Source organism: Callithrix jacchus, chromosome 21, assembly GCF_049354715.1.
Source record: "Callithrix jacchus isolate 240 chromosome 21, calJac240_pri, whole genome shotgun sequence".
Lineage (NCBI taxonomy): Eukaryota > Metazoa > Chordata > Mammalia > Primates > Cebidae > Callithrix > Callithrix jacchus.
The window spans coordinates 47,144,346-47,158,792 of NC_133522.1; the positions used below are offsets into that span (position 1 = coordinate 47,144,346).

Genomic DNA, 14,447 nt, shown 5'->3' on the forward strand with positions numbered 1-14,447 from the left:
CACGCCTGTAATCCCAGCACTTTGGGAGGCCGAGGCAGGTGGATCGCTTGATGTCAGTTGTTCAAGACCAGCCTGGCCAACATGGTGAAACCGTGTCTCTACCAAAAATGCAAAAATTAGCCCAGCGTGGGAGCATGCACCTATAGTCCCAGATACTTGGAATGTTGAGACAGGAGAATTGCTTGAACCCAGGATGCAGAGGTTGCAGGGAGCTGAGATCACGCCCCTGCACTCCAGCCTGGGTGACAGAGCGAGACTCTGGCTCAAAAAGATCTTTTTGGACTTTACTTTCTGCCCCTCTTCTTGTGTGTAAGTTATTCTATTCACTGCCCTACCTGTAGAATCTAGGCCAGTTTCTGGTGTTTAATAAAGTTTGTGAATGAGTAAAGGAGTGAATCTAGTGTAGACCCATGTATACCCCACACACAGCTCACAGCCGCAGGCTGCACAGGTGAGCTTCTGGGGAGAGCCACCAGAAACAGCACCTGTTGACTTTGTCTTGCATATACTTAGGACTTAGGGAGGGTCATCCCTGGCTCAGAAAGTCTTGTAAAACAGAACTAAACCAAACACATCAGCTGTGTTCAGTCAGCTGCCTGGACTCTTGACCAAGATGAAATGAACCGACAACTTTTAACTGATATGGTTGAGGTAGCACTGAACTTCGAGTCAGGAAAAGTAATGTTTAATGCTAATCTTGCCATTATCTAGCTGTTAACATCTTGGAGTTGTTCCTTATCTGTCAGTGAGGGTGCACAGCAGATGCCACCTATACCTAACGCTCCCTCTACCTCCTATGGTGCCATGTCCTCCGAAATATCGCTCTCCTTAGTAAAACCCAGGATTACCCTGGAAACACGTTGTGTATGATTCGCTGCTAAAGGCATGTAGGAGCAATGCTATTCTTATTTGGTGGCAAAGGCTTAAAGTTTAATAAAGGTGACACATTTAATAAATGGCCACCAACCCAGAGCGGGAGGAGTTCAGCAGCTTTGACAGTGGCTTCCCTTAGCCAAATGCACACCCAGTAATTCTGCCTTCACTGTACTCAGAGGCTCGTAATAAATAATTAGCACTGATTAGCAGAGAAACACTCTTTCACGCCTTCTGCTCTTTGGTTTTTGCAGACTGGACTTTTAATCTCCTGTAGAACAATGTGGTCATTGAAATGGGTGAAATGCTTCATGCCAACAGCCACCTTCGTTCTTGGCCTGGTCTGTACTGACAGGATCGTATTTCAGGACTCAATATTTCTAGTGACTTTGCATGGATCTTGTACCCTCTAGAATAATCTTCCTCATTTATGGGAGAAAAAATGAGATCATAGTTCCCAAATCAGGAAGTATTTTTAAAAGACAGATTCCTGGACCCCAGTCTGGGAAATTCAAAGCTTCGCAGGTCCAGGGCAGAAGCCAAGAACCTGCATTTATTTTAATTTGTTTTAGACTTGGCTTCATACGGAGGCAAATTTGATAATCCTGGAACTAACCAACCAGTCTCTCTGGTTTCTTTTAAATCTAAAGTTCTTTATGATTTGTATCTAAATTTCATAAAACCTCCTCTCCACCCTTCCAAGTCCCAGTCTGCACATTCCATGGTTCCATCACATCTGGGGAAAGCCACCAGGAGAGTCCACGCTCGAGGCTGCGCCAGCTCCATAACTAGGATCTCGGCGTTGCCGCTTTCAGAGCTGGGTAAAGCAGCTACTGTGTTATAAACCAGAAGTCGCACATAAGGATGAGGAGTAACGTGGATTTCCCTCGGCAGGAGAGTAATTGACAGCAGAAGGCCAACCACATCCTAAGGAATGGTGTCGCTGCTGGGGGCTTTCAGTCTTAAACAAACCAGTTTTTCAGGAGGCATAAAAAACGGGAGACTAAATAGAAGGCCACCGTCCCCCCTGGCTGGGACATTGGCTTCTACATAAACCATGGGAACTTTAGCTTTTCATTGTTTTGGGGAAGGAATTTGAGGAAAAGCACTGAAGACCTAGACATGGTTCCCTGGGCAGGGTTTGGAAAGAGCTGTGTCTTCCCAGGAGATGTGTCCACTCTCCAACCCCACAACCCTACCCCGCGAGTCAGGAACATGGTCCTCTTCATTCATGTGGTGACACTTTGTGCCTCTAGGAAATGGATGGAGGGCCTGGAAAGCCTGCTGAGTTTTTTTTAATGACACGTGGGTTCCCTGCCCATTCCCAGGTCCTCTGAGGAAACACAAGCACCCATCTGTGTGTCACCCTTAGTCGCTAAAGCCACATACTCCCTGGAGGATATGAGGAACATCAAACACCTCCCTTCTGGAAAATCTGCCCGCACATGTCCACACGAAACAGGACTCTCACTTGGAGAGTGCCAGGGGCTACAAGTCCGGAAGCTGTGGGGGAGGCCATGTTCCTGGCTGATGGACTACCAGGCCCCAGCGTGGGGACCTGCCCGTTCTGCTGAGCCTGTAGGAGGGTCCCTGGGGAGAGCATCCCTATGGGACCCCCATGATGACCCAGCTGGAGACTCCAGCACCGGCCCTTTGGGTGAGTGTCCTGGGTCTGAGGGTGAGAGTGCTAGGCAGGCCTGCTCGCGGGCCTGTGCACCCTGAGCCCCAGCCCCTGAGGCAAGAGGAAGAAGAACAGGACAAGTTAGGCTAGAACCCAGCTCACTGTTCTCCAGCCGGGCGTTTCTCACCCAGGCTCCTCCTTTCTCTCCCCCTAAGTTTAGAAGCTGCTGCCCTTGCTTTGGGAACCTGTCATGGGATTGAGGCCAGGCCTGGTGCCCTTTCATCACTGCGAGGGCTCCCAGTGCCTGCTGCTGCCAGAGTCACGGAAAGCAGGGAAGCAAGGAATGAAGATGTCAGGTGGGGGGAAGGCCCAGGTGCCCTGGGGTTCTTCAGCCTCACAGGGTGCTTTTAAAAGAAATATTTAATGCATCTAAAATAAACTTTACCTGGAAAGCATTTACTGCTATTTTTAGAATGAAAAATACATTTTTTTTTAGGTCAAAACTGTTATTCAGTATGTTTGCAGGCACAGCCCTTAGCTAAATGACAAAACACGGCTTACTTTATAAATCCTGGCAGCATTTCTGGAGCGCGATACTCCTCGGCTTTATTATCCTCTCCCCCTTCGTTGGTTAAAGGTTTAACTCTGAATTTAGGTTTAACATCTCTCTGGTTCCTACATTGCTTTTGAGGCTTACTGACCAGAGTGTGTGACTTGTGCAGGAGCCAGAATCATCCCAAGGTTGGTAGAGGCTGGAGAAGTATGAGAACCAGATATTTACACCAGTTTAGTTACAAAGAGTTGCCGCCTTATTCACCTTGTGTTCCCATTTCTATTTGTCTCAGGATATTTTTCATGTCCCTTTTAATTTCTCCTCTGATGCATTCGTTGTTGAGGATCATGTAAAATTTCTACATATTTGTGGATTTCCTGGAACTACTCTTATGATTAATTTCTGGTTTCATATTGTGGCGGGAATCTTCTCTTTGCCTCCTCTGTGGTGTCTATAGACCATTTGCCCACTTTGTAATGGTTCGACTGGCCTTACGCAAAGTAAAACGACCTTTTCAATCTTCCCTCGCCACCTCTTGGCTAAGCTGCTGCCATGCTGTCGTCCTAATGACTGTACCCTTCAAGATAAAGAGGTGGTCTTGTCTTTTAAGAACCATCAGGGCCATGGATGTGGCATGCCTTCCACCTCTGTGAGTAAGTGTAGCATACCGGTCAGCAGGCACAGCAGGTCTCTGTAGAGGTGCGAGTCCTCTTCGTCCTCCAGTTGAGAGGATTCTGTATCCAGTATACTCCCTGCAGCATCCTGATGATGACAAGGGGACCTGGAAGTGTCTCTGAGACACAATCCCTAAGTCTCTGAGGGCAGGGCCTGGTTCAACGAGCTGTGGAGCCGTCATGCTGAGAAAAGCACTGCCCATGGGAAAGCAAACAGGTCTCTGCGCTGGTGAAGGGAACAGGTCACTACCCTAAGAGGGAGCATGGGCTCCAGGGAGGATTTTCCTGTGTATTCCCATTTGTGTCTTTTCTCTGAATTGAGTATCCATACACAGGGTGTCTGCAACGTTGGGAGCCAGGACACACCTGCTTTTAAACTGTTACATTTTCAAATGCTATATTCAGTGTGTTTTCAGGCAAATACCTAAGTAATGGGCATAATTATTAAATTGAAGGAAAAAAAGAACTAAATACAGAGTGTCCAAAAATCTAGAAACACTGGAAAAATAGTGTATTTATAGCACATTTTCATAGGAGCAATTGGACACTTGCTTTAAAATTAGGTATCTAGAGGTTCACAAAAATTAAGTAAATTATTTGAAAATTTGAATAACATAACACATAGTTTAAATATGTTTATCTAGTGCTTTCTAACTTTGCAGATGCTTTATGCATGCATAGAAAACTCTGGAAGGAAATATACCAAAAAGTAAAACAGTGAAGATTCCTGAGAGTGAAAACATGTAGGTTTTTTTCCCCCCTTCTTTTCATTCATCTATTACTTTGAAAATTTGTTCTGCAGAAATTAAATAAGACAAAATCCCATGGTCCTTTCTTGCTTAGAAAACTGGGATCAGTAGGAAGGAAGTTGGCAGAAGTTGGCCAGAGCTGCAGCAGCACGTGCTCAGAAGGCATGGCCTGTGGTCCTCAGCTGCAGTAGCACGTGCTCAGAAGGCACGGCCGTGGTCCTCAGCTGCAGTAGCACGTGCTCAGAAGGCACGGCCCGTGGTCCTCAGCTGCAGTAGCACGTGCTCAGAAGGCACGGCCCGTGGTCCTCAGCTGCAGTAGCACGTGCTCAGAAGGCACGGCCCGTGGTCCTCAGCTGCAGTAGCACGTGCTCAGAAGGCACGGCCGGTGGTCCTCAGCTGCAGTAGCATCACATGCTCTCTTGGTGCTGAGGATACGGTGAAGACTAAACAGAAAAAAATCCCTTCTCTCATGGAGAATTTTTTTTTTTTTTTTGAGATGGAGTCTTGCTCTCTCACCCAGGCTGGAGTGCAATGGCATGATTCTGGCTTACTGCAACCTCTGCCTCCTGGGTTCAAGCAATTCTCCTGCCTCAGCCTCCCAGGTAGCTGGGATTACAGGTACCTGCCACCAAGCCCAGCTAATTTTTGTATTTTTAGTAGAGACAGGGTTTTGCCATTGTTGGCCCGGCTGGCCTCAAACTCCTGACCTCAGGTCATCTGCCTGCCTTGACCTCCCAAAGTGTTGAGATTACAGGCGTGAGTCACTGCACTCGGCCGGAAAGTGCTTTCTTTAGTGAAAAGGTGAAAGCTCTCAATTTCATAAGGAAAGAAAAAAAAATCATATGCTGAATTTGCTAATAACTTCAGTAAACAGAGTGAGATACTTTGAGAGAGACCACATTTACATAACTTTATTAGAGTATATTGTTCGTTGTTGTTAATCTTACTCTGTCTAATTTATAAATTAAACTTTATCATAGGTGTGTATGTATAGGAAAAAATATAATACAGATAGAGCATCCCAAATCTGAAAACACACAATCTGAAATGCTTCAGAATCCAAAACTTTTTGAGCAGCGAGCTGACACTGAAAGGAAATACTCATAGGAGGGGTTCGGATTTGGGATTTTCAGACTGGGGATGTTCAAAAATATAATGCAACGTTCCAAAATCCAAAAAATTCAAAACACTGCTGGTCTCAAGCATTTTGGATAGGGATACCCAACTTGTATATATAGAGTTCTGTACTGTTTGTGGCTTCCTGTATCCACTGAGGGTCTTAGAATGTACCCTTTGTGAATAAAAGGAGGACCAGTGTGTATTGTTATTAACGATAGTCCCATGGTGTGCAATAGATAACTTATTCCTTCTGTCTAGCTGAAACTTTGTACATTTCCATCAACATCTTCCCAAATCCCTGAACCTCTAGCCTCTGCTAAGTATCATCTACTCTCACCATCCTACTCTCTGCTTCTGTGAGTTCAACTTGTTTAGATTCCACATGTAGGTGAGATAACATGGTATTTGTCTTTCTGTGGGTGTCTTATTTCTCTGAACATAATGTCCTCCATGTTCATCTACATTGTCATTGTCATAAATGACAGGATTTCTTTCTCTTTTAAGGCTGAATGGTATTCCGTTGTGCGCTCTATTTTCCACATTTTCTTTATTTACTCATTTGTCAGTGGGCACGTAGTTTGATCCATATCTTGGCTCTGGTGAATAATGTTGCAGTAGACCTGGGAGTGGAGATCTCTCTTTGACATGATGATTTTCTGTCCTTTGGATATAGGCTCAGAAGTAAGATTGCTGCGTCACATATTCTTTGAATTATTTGAGGAATCTCCATACTGTTTCCTATGATGGCTATACTAACTTACATTCCCACAGTAGCATATAGGCTTTTCTCTGCTCTATGTCTTCACCAACATTTGTTATCCTTCCTGTTATAAGTAACAGCCATTCTTTTTTGCTTGTATTTCTTTTTCTTTTTTTGTTAATTACATTTTAGGTTTTGGGGCACATGTGAAGAACATGCAAGATAGTTGCATAGGTACACACGTGGCAGTGTGATTTGCTGCCTTCCTCCCCTTCACCTATATCTGGCATTTCTCCCCATGCTCTCTCTCCCCAACTCCCCACCCCCCGCTGTCCCTCCCCTATTCCCCCCAACAGACCTGTTTTTGATGGCTGCATAGTATTCCATTCTATCAGGTGTGAGCTGATATCTCATCATGCTTTTGTATTGCCCTGATGATTAATGATATTGAAGATGTTTTCATATACATTTTAGTTATTTGTATGTCTTCTTTGGAAAATCTTTATTCAAGTTTTTTAGCCATTTTTCAATCAGGTTTTAAATTTGTTCTCTTGTTATTGGTTGTTTGGATTCTTTATATGTTTTGGATAATCACCTGTCAGATTTACACTTTGCAAACATTTTCTTCCATTTCGTGGGTTCTGTCTTCACTCTGTTGTTTCCTTCGCTATGCTGGAGCTTTTAGCTTGAGGTCATTCCCCTTGCCTGTTTTTCCTTGTGTGGCCTGTGCCTTTAAGGGTATATTCCCCAAATCATTGCCCAAACCAACATCATGGAACTTTTCCCTTATATTTTATCTAGTATTTCATAGTTTTAGGTCTTATATGTAAGTCATTATTTTGAGTTGACATTTTTATGTGGTGTGAGATGAGGATCTAATTTCATTCTTCTGCATATGGATATCCAGTTTTTCTGATTCCATTTATTGAAGAGACTGTGCTTTCTCCGTCGACTTGAGCTGATGTGGTGACGTTAACTGTGGGATTTTCATATGTGGTCTTTATTGTGTTAAGAACATTCCTTTTATACCTAATCTGTTGAGAATTTTTATCAGGAAAGGATTTCACTTTTGTCAAATTCTTTTTTTGCTTCTATTTTCTGTCTAAACCCTGTGGCATCATCATACAGTTTTGTCCTTCGTTCTGTTGATATGGTATGTCACATTATTGACTTGCATGTGTTGAATCATCCTTGCATGTATCCTTCCAAGGATAGATCCCACTTGATCATGTTGATTCAGTTTGGATATTTGGCCCTATCCAAATCTCATTCGGAATTGTAATCCCCAGTGCTAGAGGTGGAGCCTGGTGGGAGGTGTTTGGATGATGAGGGTGGATCCCTCATGGCTTGGTGCTGCCTTTGTGATAGTGAGTTCTTGTGAGATGTGGTCATTTAAAAGTGTGCCCCCTGCCACTCTGTCTCACTTGCTCCTGCTTTCACCATTTGACATGCCTGCCCCCTTCACCTTCCACCATGATTGTGATTGTAAGCTTCCTGTGGCCTCCCTAGAAGCTAAGCAGATGCCAGCCCCAGGCTTTCTGTAAAGCCTGCAGGACCATGAACCAATTAAACCTCTTTTCTTTATAAATTACCCAGTCTTAGATATTTCTTTATAGCAATGAAAGAATGGACTAATATACATGATGAATGATTATTTTAATATCTTGGTGAATTAAATTTTCTGCTATTAATATTTTGTTGAGGATTTTGGCATCTATGTTCATCCAGGATATTGACCTACACTTTTCTTTCTTTCTTTTTTTTTTTTTTTGAGACAGAGTTTCGCTCTTGTTACCCAGGCTGGAGTGCAATGGTGCGATCTCGGCTCACCGCAACCTCCGCCTCCTGGGTTCAGGCAATTCTCCTGCCTCAGCCTCCTGAGTAGCTGGGATTACAGGCACGCACCACCGTGCCCAGCTAATTTTTTGTAATTTTTAGTAGAGACGGGGTTTCACCATGTTGACCAGGATGGTCTCGATCTGTTGACCTCGTGATCCACCCACCTCGGCCTCCCAAAGTGCTGGGATTACAGGCTTGAGCCACCACACCCGGCCCACTTTTCTTTCTTGTAGTGCCCTTATCTGTTTTTGGTATCAGGATAATGCTCACCTCATAAAGTGAGTTTGGAAGCATTCCCTCCTCTTCAGTTTTTTTGGAAGAGTTTGAAATTGATTAGTATTAGTTTTTTCATTGGTTGGCAAAAATTCAGCCGTGAAGCCGTCTGGTCCTAGATTTTCTTTGATGGAATACTTTTTACTACTGACTTAGTCTCCTTATATGTATTGGTCTGTTTCTTTTTTTGATGTATAATTGTTCACAATAGTCTCTTAAGATCCTTCAGTGTTTCTGTGGTATCAGCTGTAATGTCTCCTCTTTCATTACTGATTTTATTTAAGTCTTTCTTTCTTTTGTTTTTTTTAGTCTAGCTAAGAGTTGGTCAATTTTATCTCTTTTTAAAAAACGGATTCTGTTTTTTGACCCTTTCTATTGTTTTCTAGTCTCCGTCTCACATACTTCTACTATGGTCTTTGTTATTTTTTCCTTCTGCTAACTTTGGGCTTAGTTTGTTCTTCATTTTCTAGTTCCTTGATGTATACTTAGGTTGTTTACGTAATTTAATGTATACATTTATTACTATAAACTCTTCTCTTTGAACTGTTTTGCTGTATCTCATAAGTTTTGACATGTTGTGTTTCTGGATTTTGTTGTCTCAAGATATTTTTAAATCTCCCTTTTAATTTCTTCTTTGATCCGCTGGGTGTTCAGAAGCCAATGTTGTTTGATTTCTACATATTTGTGAATTTTCTGAAATTACTTTTTGATATGGCTTGAATCTGTGTTCCTACAAAATCTCATGTTGAATTATAAACTTCATTGTAGGAGGTGGGCACTGGTGAAATGTAATTGGATCATGGGAGTGGATTTCTTAGGGATGGTTTAGCACCATCTTCTTGGTGCTGTTTTCATGATAATGAGTGAGTTCTCACGAGATCTGGTTGTTCAAAAATGTGTGGTACCTCCCTCTTCTCTGTCTTGCTTCTGTTCTGGCCATGTGATAGGCTTGCTACCCCTGTGGCTTCTGCCATGATTGTAAGTTTCCTGAGTCCTCTCCAGAAGCTTAGCAGATGCCAGCATGATACTTCCTGTACAGCCCACAGAACCATAAGCCAATTAAAACTCTTTTCTTTCTAAATTACCCAGTCTTGGATATTTCTTTATAGTAGTGTAAAGATGGTCTAATACAGAAGATTGGTACATAGGAGTGGAGCATTGCTATAAGGTTATATGAAAATGTGAAGGCATTGGAACTGGGTAACAGACAGAGGTTGGAAGAGTTTGGAGGACTCAAGACAAGAAGATGAGGGAACGTTTGGAACTTTCTAGAGACTAGTTGAATGGTTGTGACAAATATGCTGATAATAGTATGGATGGTGAAGGCCAGGCTGACGAGGTCTCAGATGGAAATGAGGAACTTATTGGGAATTGGAGCAAAAGTCACTTTTATTACGCCCTAGCAAAGAACTTGGCTACATTGAGCCCTTGATCTAGGGATCTGTGGAACTCTGAACTTGAGAGTGATGCTTCAGGGTATCTAATAGAAGATATGGCCTGGCTGCTTCTAATAACTCATAATTGTGGGCAAAGAAATTACTTAAAGTTGGAACTTATGTTTAAAGGGGAAGCAGAGAATAAAAATTTGGAAAATTTGCAGCCTGGCCATGTGGTAGAAAAGTAAAGCCTATTTTCTGGGGAGGAATTCAAGCAGGCTGCAGAAATTTGCAAAAGTAAAAAGAAACCAAGTTCTATTAGTCAAGAGAATGGGGGAAAGGCCCCAAAGGCATTTCAAAAACCTTTGCAGCAGCTCCTTTCATCACAGTCCCAGAGGCCTGAGAGTATAGAATGGTTTCATGGGCCAGCCCCAGAGCCCCACTAACCTGTTCAGCTTCTAGACACTGTACCCTGCATCCCAGCAGCTCTAGTTTCAGCCATGGCTCAAAGGGGCCCAGGTATAGCTCAAGCCGTTGCTTCAGAGGGTGCAAGCCATAAGCCTTGGGGGCTTCCACTTGATACTAAGCCTGCAGATGCACAGAATGCAACAGTTAATGATTGGGAGCCTCCACCTAGATTTCAGAAAATATATATGGGAAATCCTGAGTGCTCAAGCAGAACCTGCTGAAGAGGCAGAACCTGTACTCTGACAGTGCAAAGGGGAAATGTGGGATTTGAGTCCCTGCACAGAGTCCCCACTGGAGTACTGCCTAGTGGAGCTGTGGGAAGTGGACCACCATCCTCCAGACCCCAGAGTGGTAGATCCTGGCAGCTTGTACCCTCTGCATGGAAAAGATGCAAAAACTTAATGCCAGTTTGTGAGAGCAGCCTTAGGGACTGAGCCTTGCAAAGCCACTGGGGTGGAGCTAGCTGCCCAAGCCCTTGAGTGTCTACCCCTCACACCAGTGTACCCTGGATGTGAGACATGGAGTTGAAGGAAATTTATTTTGGAGCTTTAAGATTTGCTGGGTTTTGGACTTGTGTGGGGCCTATAGTCTTTCTTTTGGCCGATTTTTTCCCTTTTGGGATGAGAATATTTACCCAATGCTTGTATCCCCATTTTATCCTGGAAGTAAATAAATTGTTTGTGATTTTACAGGCTTGTAGGTGGAAGATATTTGCCTTGTCTCTGATGAGACTTGGGACTCTGGGCTTTTGAGTGAATGCTGGAATGATTTTGGACTCTGGGGGACTATTGGGAAGGCATGATTGTATTTTACAATGTAAGAAGGACAAGATATTTGGGGGACCAAGGGCAAAATGACATGATTTGGATTTGTAGCCCCAAAAATTTCCACATCAAAATGTAATCCCCATTGTTGGAGGTGGAGCGTGATGAGAGGTGTTGGATCATGGGAGCAGATTTCCCATGAATGGTTTCTACCATCCATCCCTTTGATGGTGAGTTCTCATGAGGTCTGGTTTTTAAAAAATGTGTGACACCTCCTCTCACCCTCACTCTCTTTTGCTCCTGCTCTGGCCATGAACCCCCTTTGCCTTTCACCATGATTTTAAGTTTTCTGATGCCTCCCTAGAAACTAAGCAGATGCTAGCACCATGCTTCCTGTACAGCTTGCAGAACAATGAGCCAACCAACTCTCTTTTATTTATAAATTACTCTGTCTCAAGTATTTCTTTATAGCAATGGAATAATGGCCTAATATACCCTGATTATTAATTTCTAGTTTCATACCATGGTAGTAGGAAAAGATACTTGATGCAATTTCGGTCTTCTTACCTTTATTAAGTTTTGTTTTGTGGCCTAAAATAGAGAGCTAAGCCTGTCCTGGAAGACATTGTATGTGTGCTTCAGAAGAATGGATATTCTGTTGCTTCTGGATGGAATGATCTGTATATGTCTATTAGGTCCATTTGGTGTGAACTGCAATTCAAGTCTCCTGTGCCTTCTATGCTGAGTGTTGATATCCTAACAGTATTTGTATGTTGAAACCTCATTACTAATCTGATAGTATTAAGAAGTAGGACTTTGTGGAAATTAAGACATGCAGACTTATGAATGGGATTAGATCCCCTATGAATGGTATTAGCACCCTTATAAACGAGATTGAAGGGTGAATGTTTGCCCCTTTCCACCATGTCAGGACACAGCACCAAGGTGCAATCTATGAGAATGGGCCCTTATCAGACACTGCATCTGCTGGCACCTGACCTTAGATTTCCCAGCCTCTAGGAGTTTAAGAAATAGGTTGGGCATGGTGGCTCACAATTGTAATTACAGCACTTTGCAAGGCTGAGGTGGGTAGATCACCTGAGGTTAGGAGTTCAAAACCAGCCTGGCCAACATGGTGAAACCCCATCTCTTCTAAAAATACAAAAATTAGCCAGGCATGGTGGTGCATGCCTGTAGTCCCAGCTACTTGGGAGATTGAGGCAGGAGAATTCCTTGAACCTGGGAGGTAGAGGTTGCAGTGAGCTGAGTTTACACACTACACTCCAGTTGGGTGACAGAGTGAGACTTGGAGGAGGAGGAGGAGGAGGAGGAAGAGGAGGAGTTGTTGAAGTTGAAGTTGCTTAAGAAATAAATTTGTGTGATTTACAAATTATCCAGCCTAAGGTATTTTTTTAAAACAGCCTGAATAGACTAAGACAAAATTTAATTTTTAAAAAATGTTCTGCCTGACTGATCTGTTCAACATTGAAAGTGGGGTATTGGCATTCACTACTATTATTGTATTACAGTTTATTCCTGCCTTCAGATTTCTTAATTTTTGCTTTATGTATTTAGGTGCTCTGATGTTGGGTGCATATATATTTATAATTGTTATGTCTTCTTGATGAACTTCTTCCTTTATTATCATGTAGTTATCATCGTTGTAAAAGTTTGACTTAAAGTCTATTTAAACTGATGTAAATATAGCCGTCCCTGCTCTCTTTTGGTTTCCATTTGCATGGCATATTTTTTTCCATCCTTTTACTTTCAATCTATATGGTTTTTTAAAAGGTGAAGTGAGTCTCCTGTAGGCAACATATAGTTGGGTCTGGTTTTTTGTGTTTGTTTTTGAATCCATCTAGCTAATCTATGACTTTTGATTAGGGAATTTATTTCATTTACATCTACAGTAATTATTGATAGACAAGGCTTTACTACTTCCATTTTGTTAATTGTTTTCTGGTTGTCTTGTAGATCCTTTGTTCCTTTCTTCCTGTCTTTGTTTGTGATTATATGATTGTCTACAGTGGTAAGCCTTGATTCTTTACTTGTGATATTTATTGTAAAATCTACCAATTCGCTGACCATACTTCTTAGCTTAAGGTGCTAAGAGTACTATAATTCATAAAATAGAGAGCCAAGTTTCTACTCAAACCTAAGGCGAGAGAGTGCTTTCTGAATTCCTTTCTGTAGACTTAGGATTTAAATCTGAATTGAGCACAGCCCTGTGGGTTCTGTGGGTAATGATAGACAACTACTCTGGGGTCTGAGTAGGGATCGGTAGTGATGCAGTGAAAGATGTCGGGGGGATGTGGGCAGATGGGAGCCTCAGGAGTCTGCAGGGCCAGGTGGCTCCCCGCATTCCAGCCTCAATCTTCCCAAATTGATGAACCCTGTGAATAAGGATGCTGATGCTAGGAGAGACATCTCCAGGGTCTGACATCAGAGCATCCTGGGTTAAAAGCTCAGTTTCTCACACTCAAGTGAAAGGAGAGTGGGTCAACTGTGGTGGTCATGTGTATGTGATATAGAGTGTATGTGTTTGTGTGTGGTATGTTGTGTGTATGAGTGTGTGTGTGGGAGTGGTGTGGTCTGTGTGTGTGTACATCTGTGATGTGTGTATCTATATGGTATGGTGTGCGTGTGTGTGGTGAGCACATGATGTGTGTGTGAGGTGTATAGCATGTTGTATGATGTGTGTGAATGTGTGCTGTGTATGGTGTGTGTGTGTGTGTGTGTGAGAGAGATACATCATGTGGTGTATATGTCTGCATGTGTGGTGTGGGTGTCCATGTGTTGAGTATGTGGTGTGTGTATGATATGCATGGCGTGTGTGTTTATGGTGTATGTGGCATGTTGTGTGATGTGTATTTAAGGTAACAAAGGCTGTATAGATGCAGAAGCTTTATAGATGCTCCACAGAGGGCTCTGTTTGCTCACCAGCACTCTTAGACCCCTGTAATCTTTCTTTTATTGTAATGTAAATTACATTGCCCACCAAGAATGTCATAATGGGCTGCCATAGGCAGTGATTCCCAGCCCTTTTAAAATTGTTACACCTACTCAATATCCCTCTCCCCCTTTGCTTATTTGTCACTTTAAAATAGAATCAGATTGGACTTGGACTCCTGCACAATAATAGCAGGAGACTTTGACACCACATTGTTAATATTCGATGGATCAACGAGATAGAAAATTAACAGGGACTTTTATGATTTGATCTCAGACCTGTAACACATAAATTCAGTGAATATCTATAGAATTCTTCACCCCAGGTCCACAGAACATACAGTTTTCTCAGTATCACATTACACCTATTTTGAAAGTGACCACATAATTGGAAGTAAATCATTCTTCAGCATTTGCATAGCATTTCACAGACTTAAATGAAATATGACTTGGCTGTTTGTTTGTTATTTTCTTCCCTTATTTCCTTCC

General features: G+C 42.7%; 1 protein-coding gene across 2 annotated transcripts in view; it reads left to right on the plus strand.

Annotated features, from left to right (window-relative positions):
• The window catches only part of FAM3B (FAM3 metabolism regulating signaling molecule B), a 73,986-nt gene that overhangs the window by 27,755 nt on the left and 31,784 nt on the right, over positions 1–14,447 (plus strand). The window lies entirely within an intron of this gene.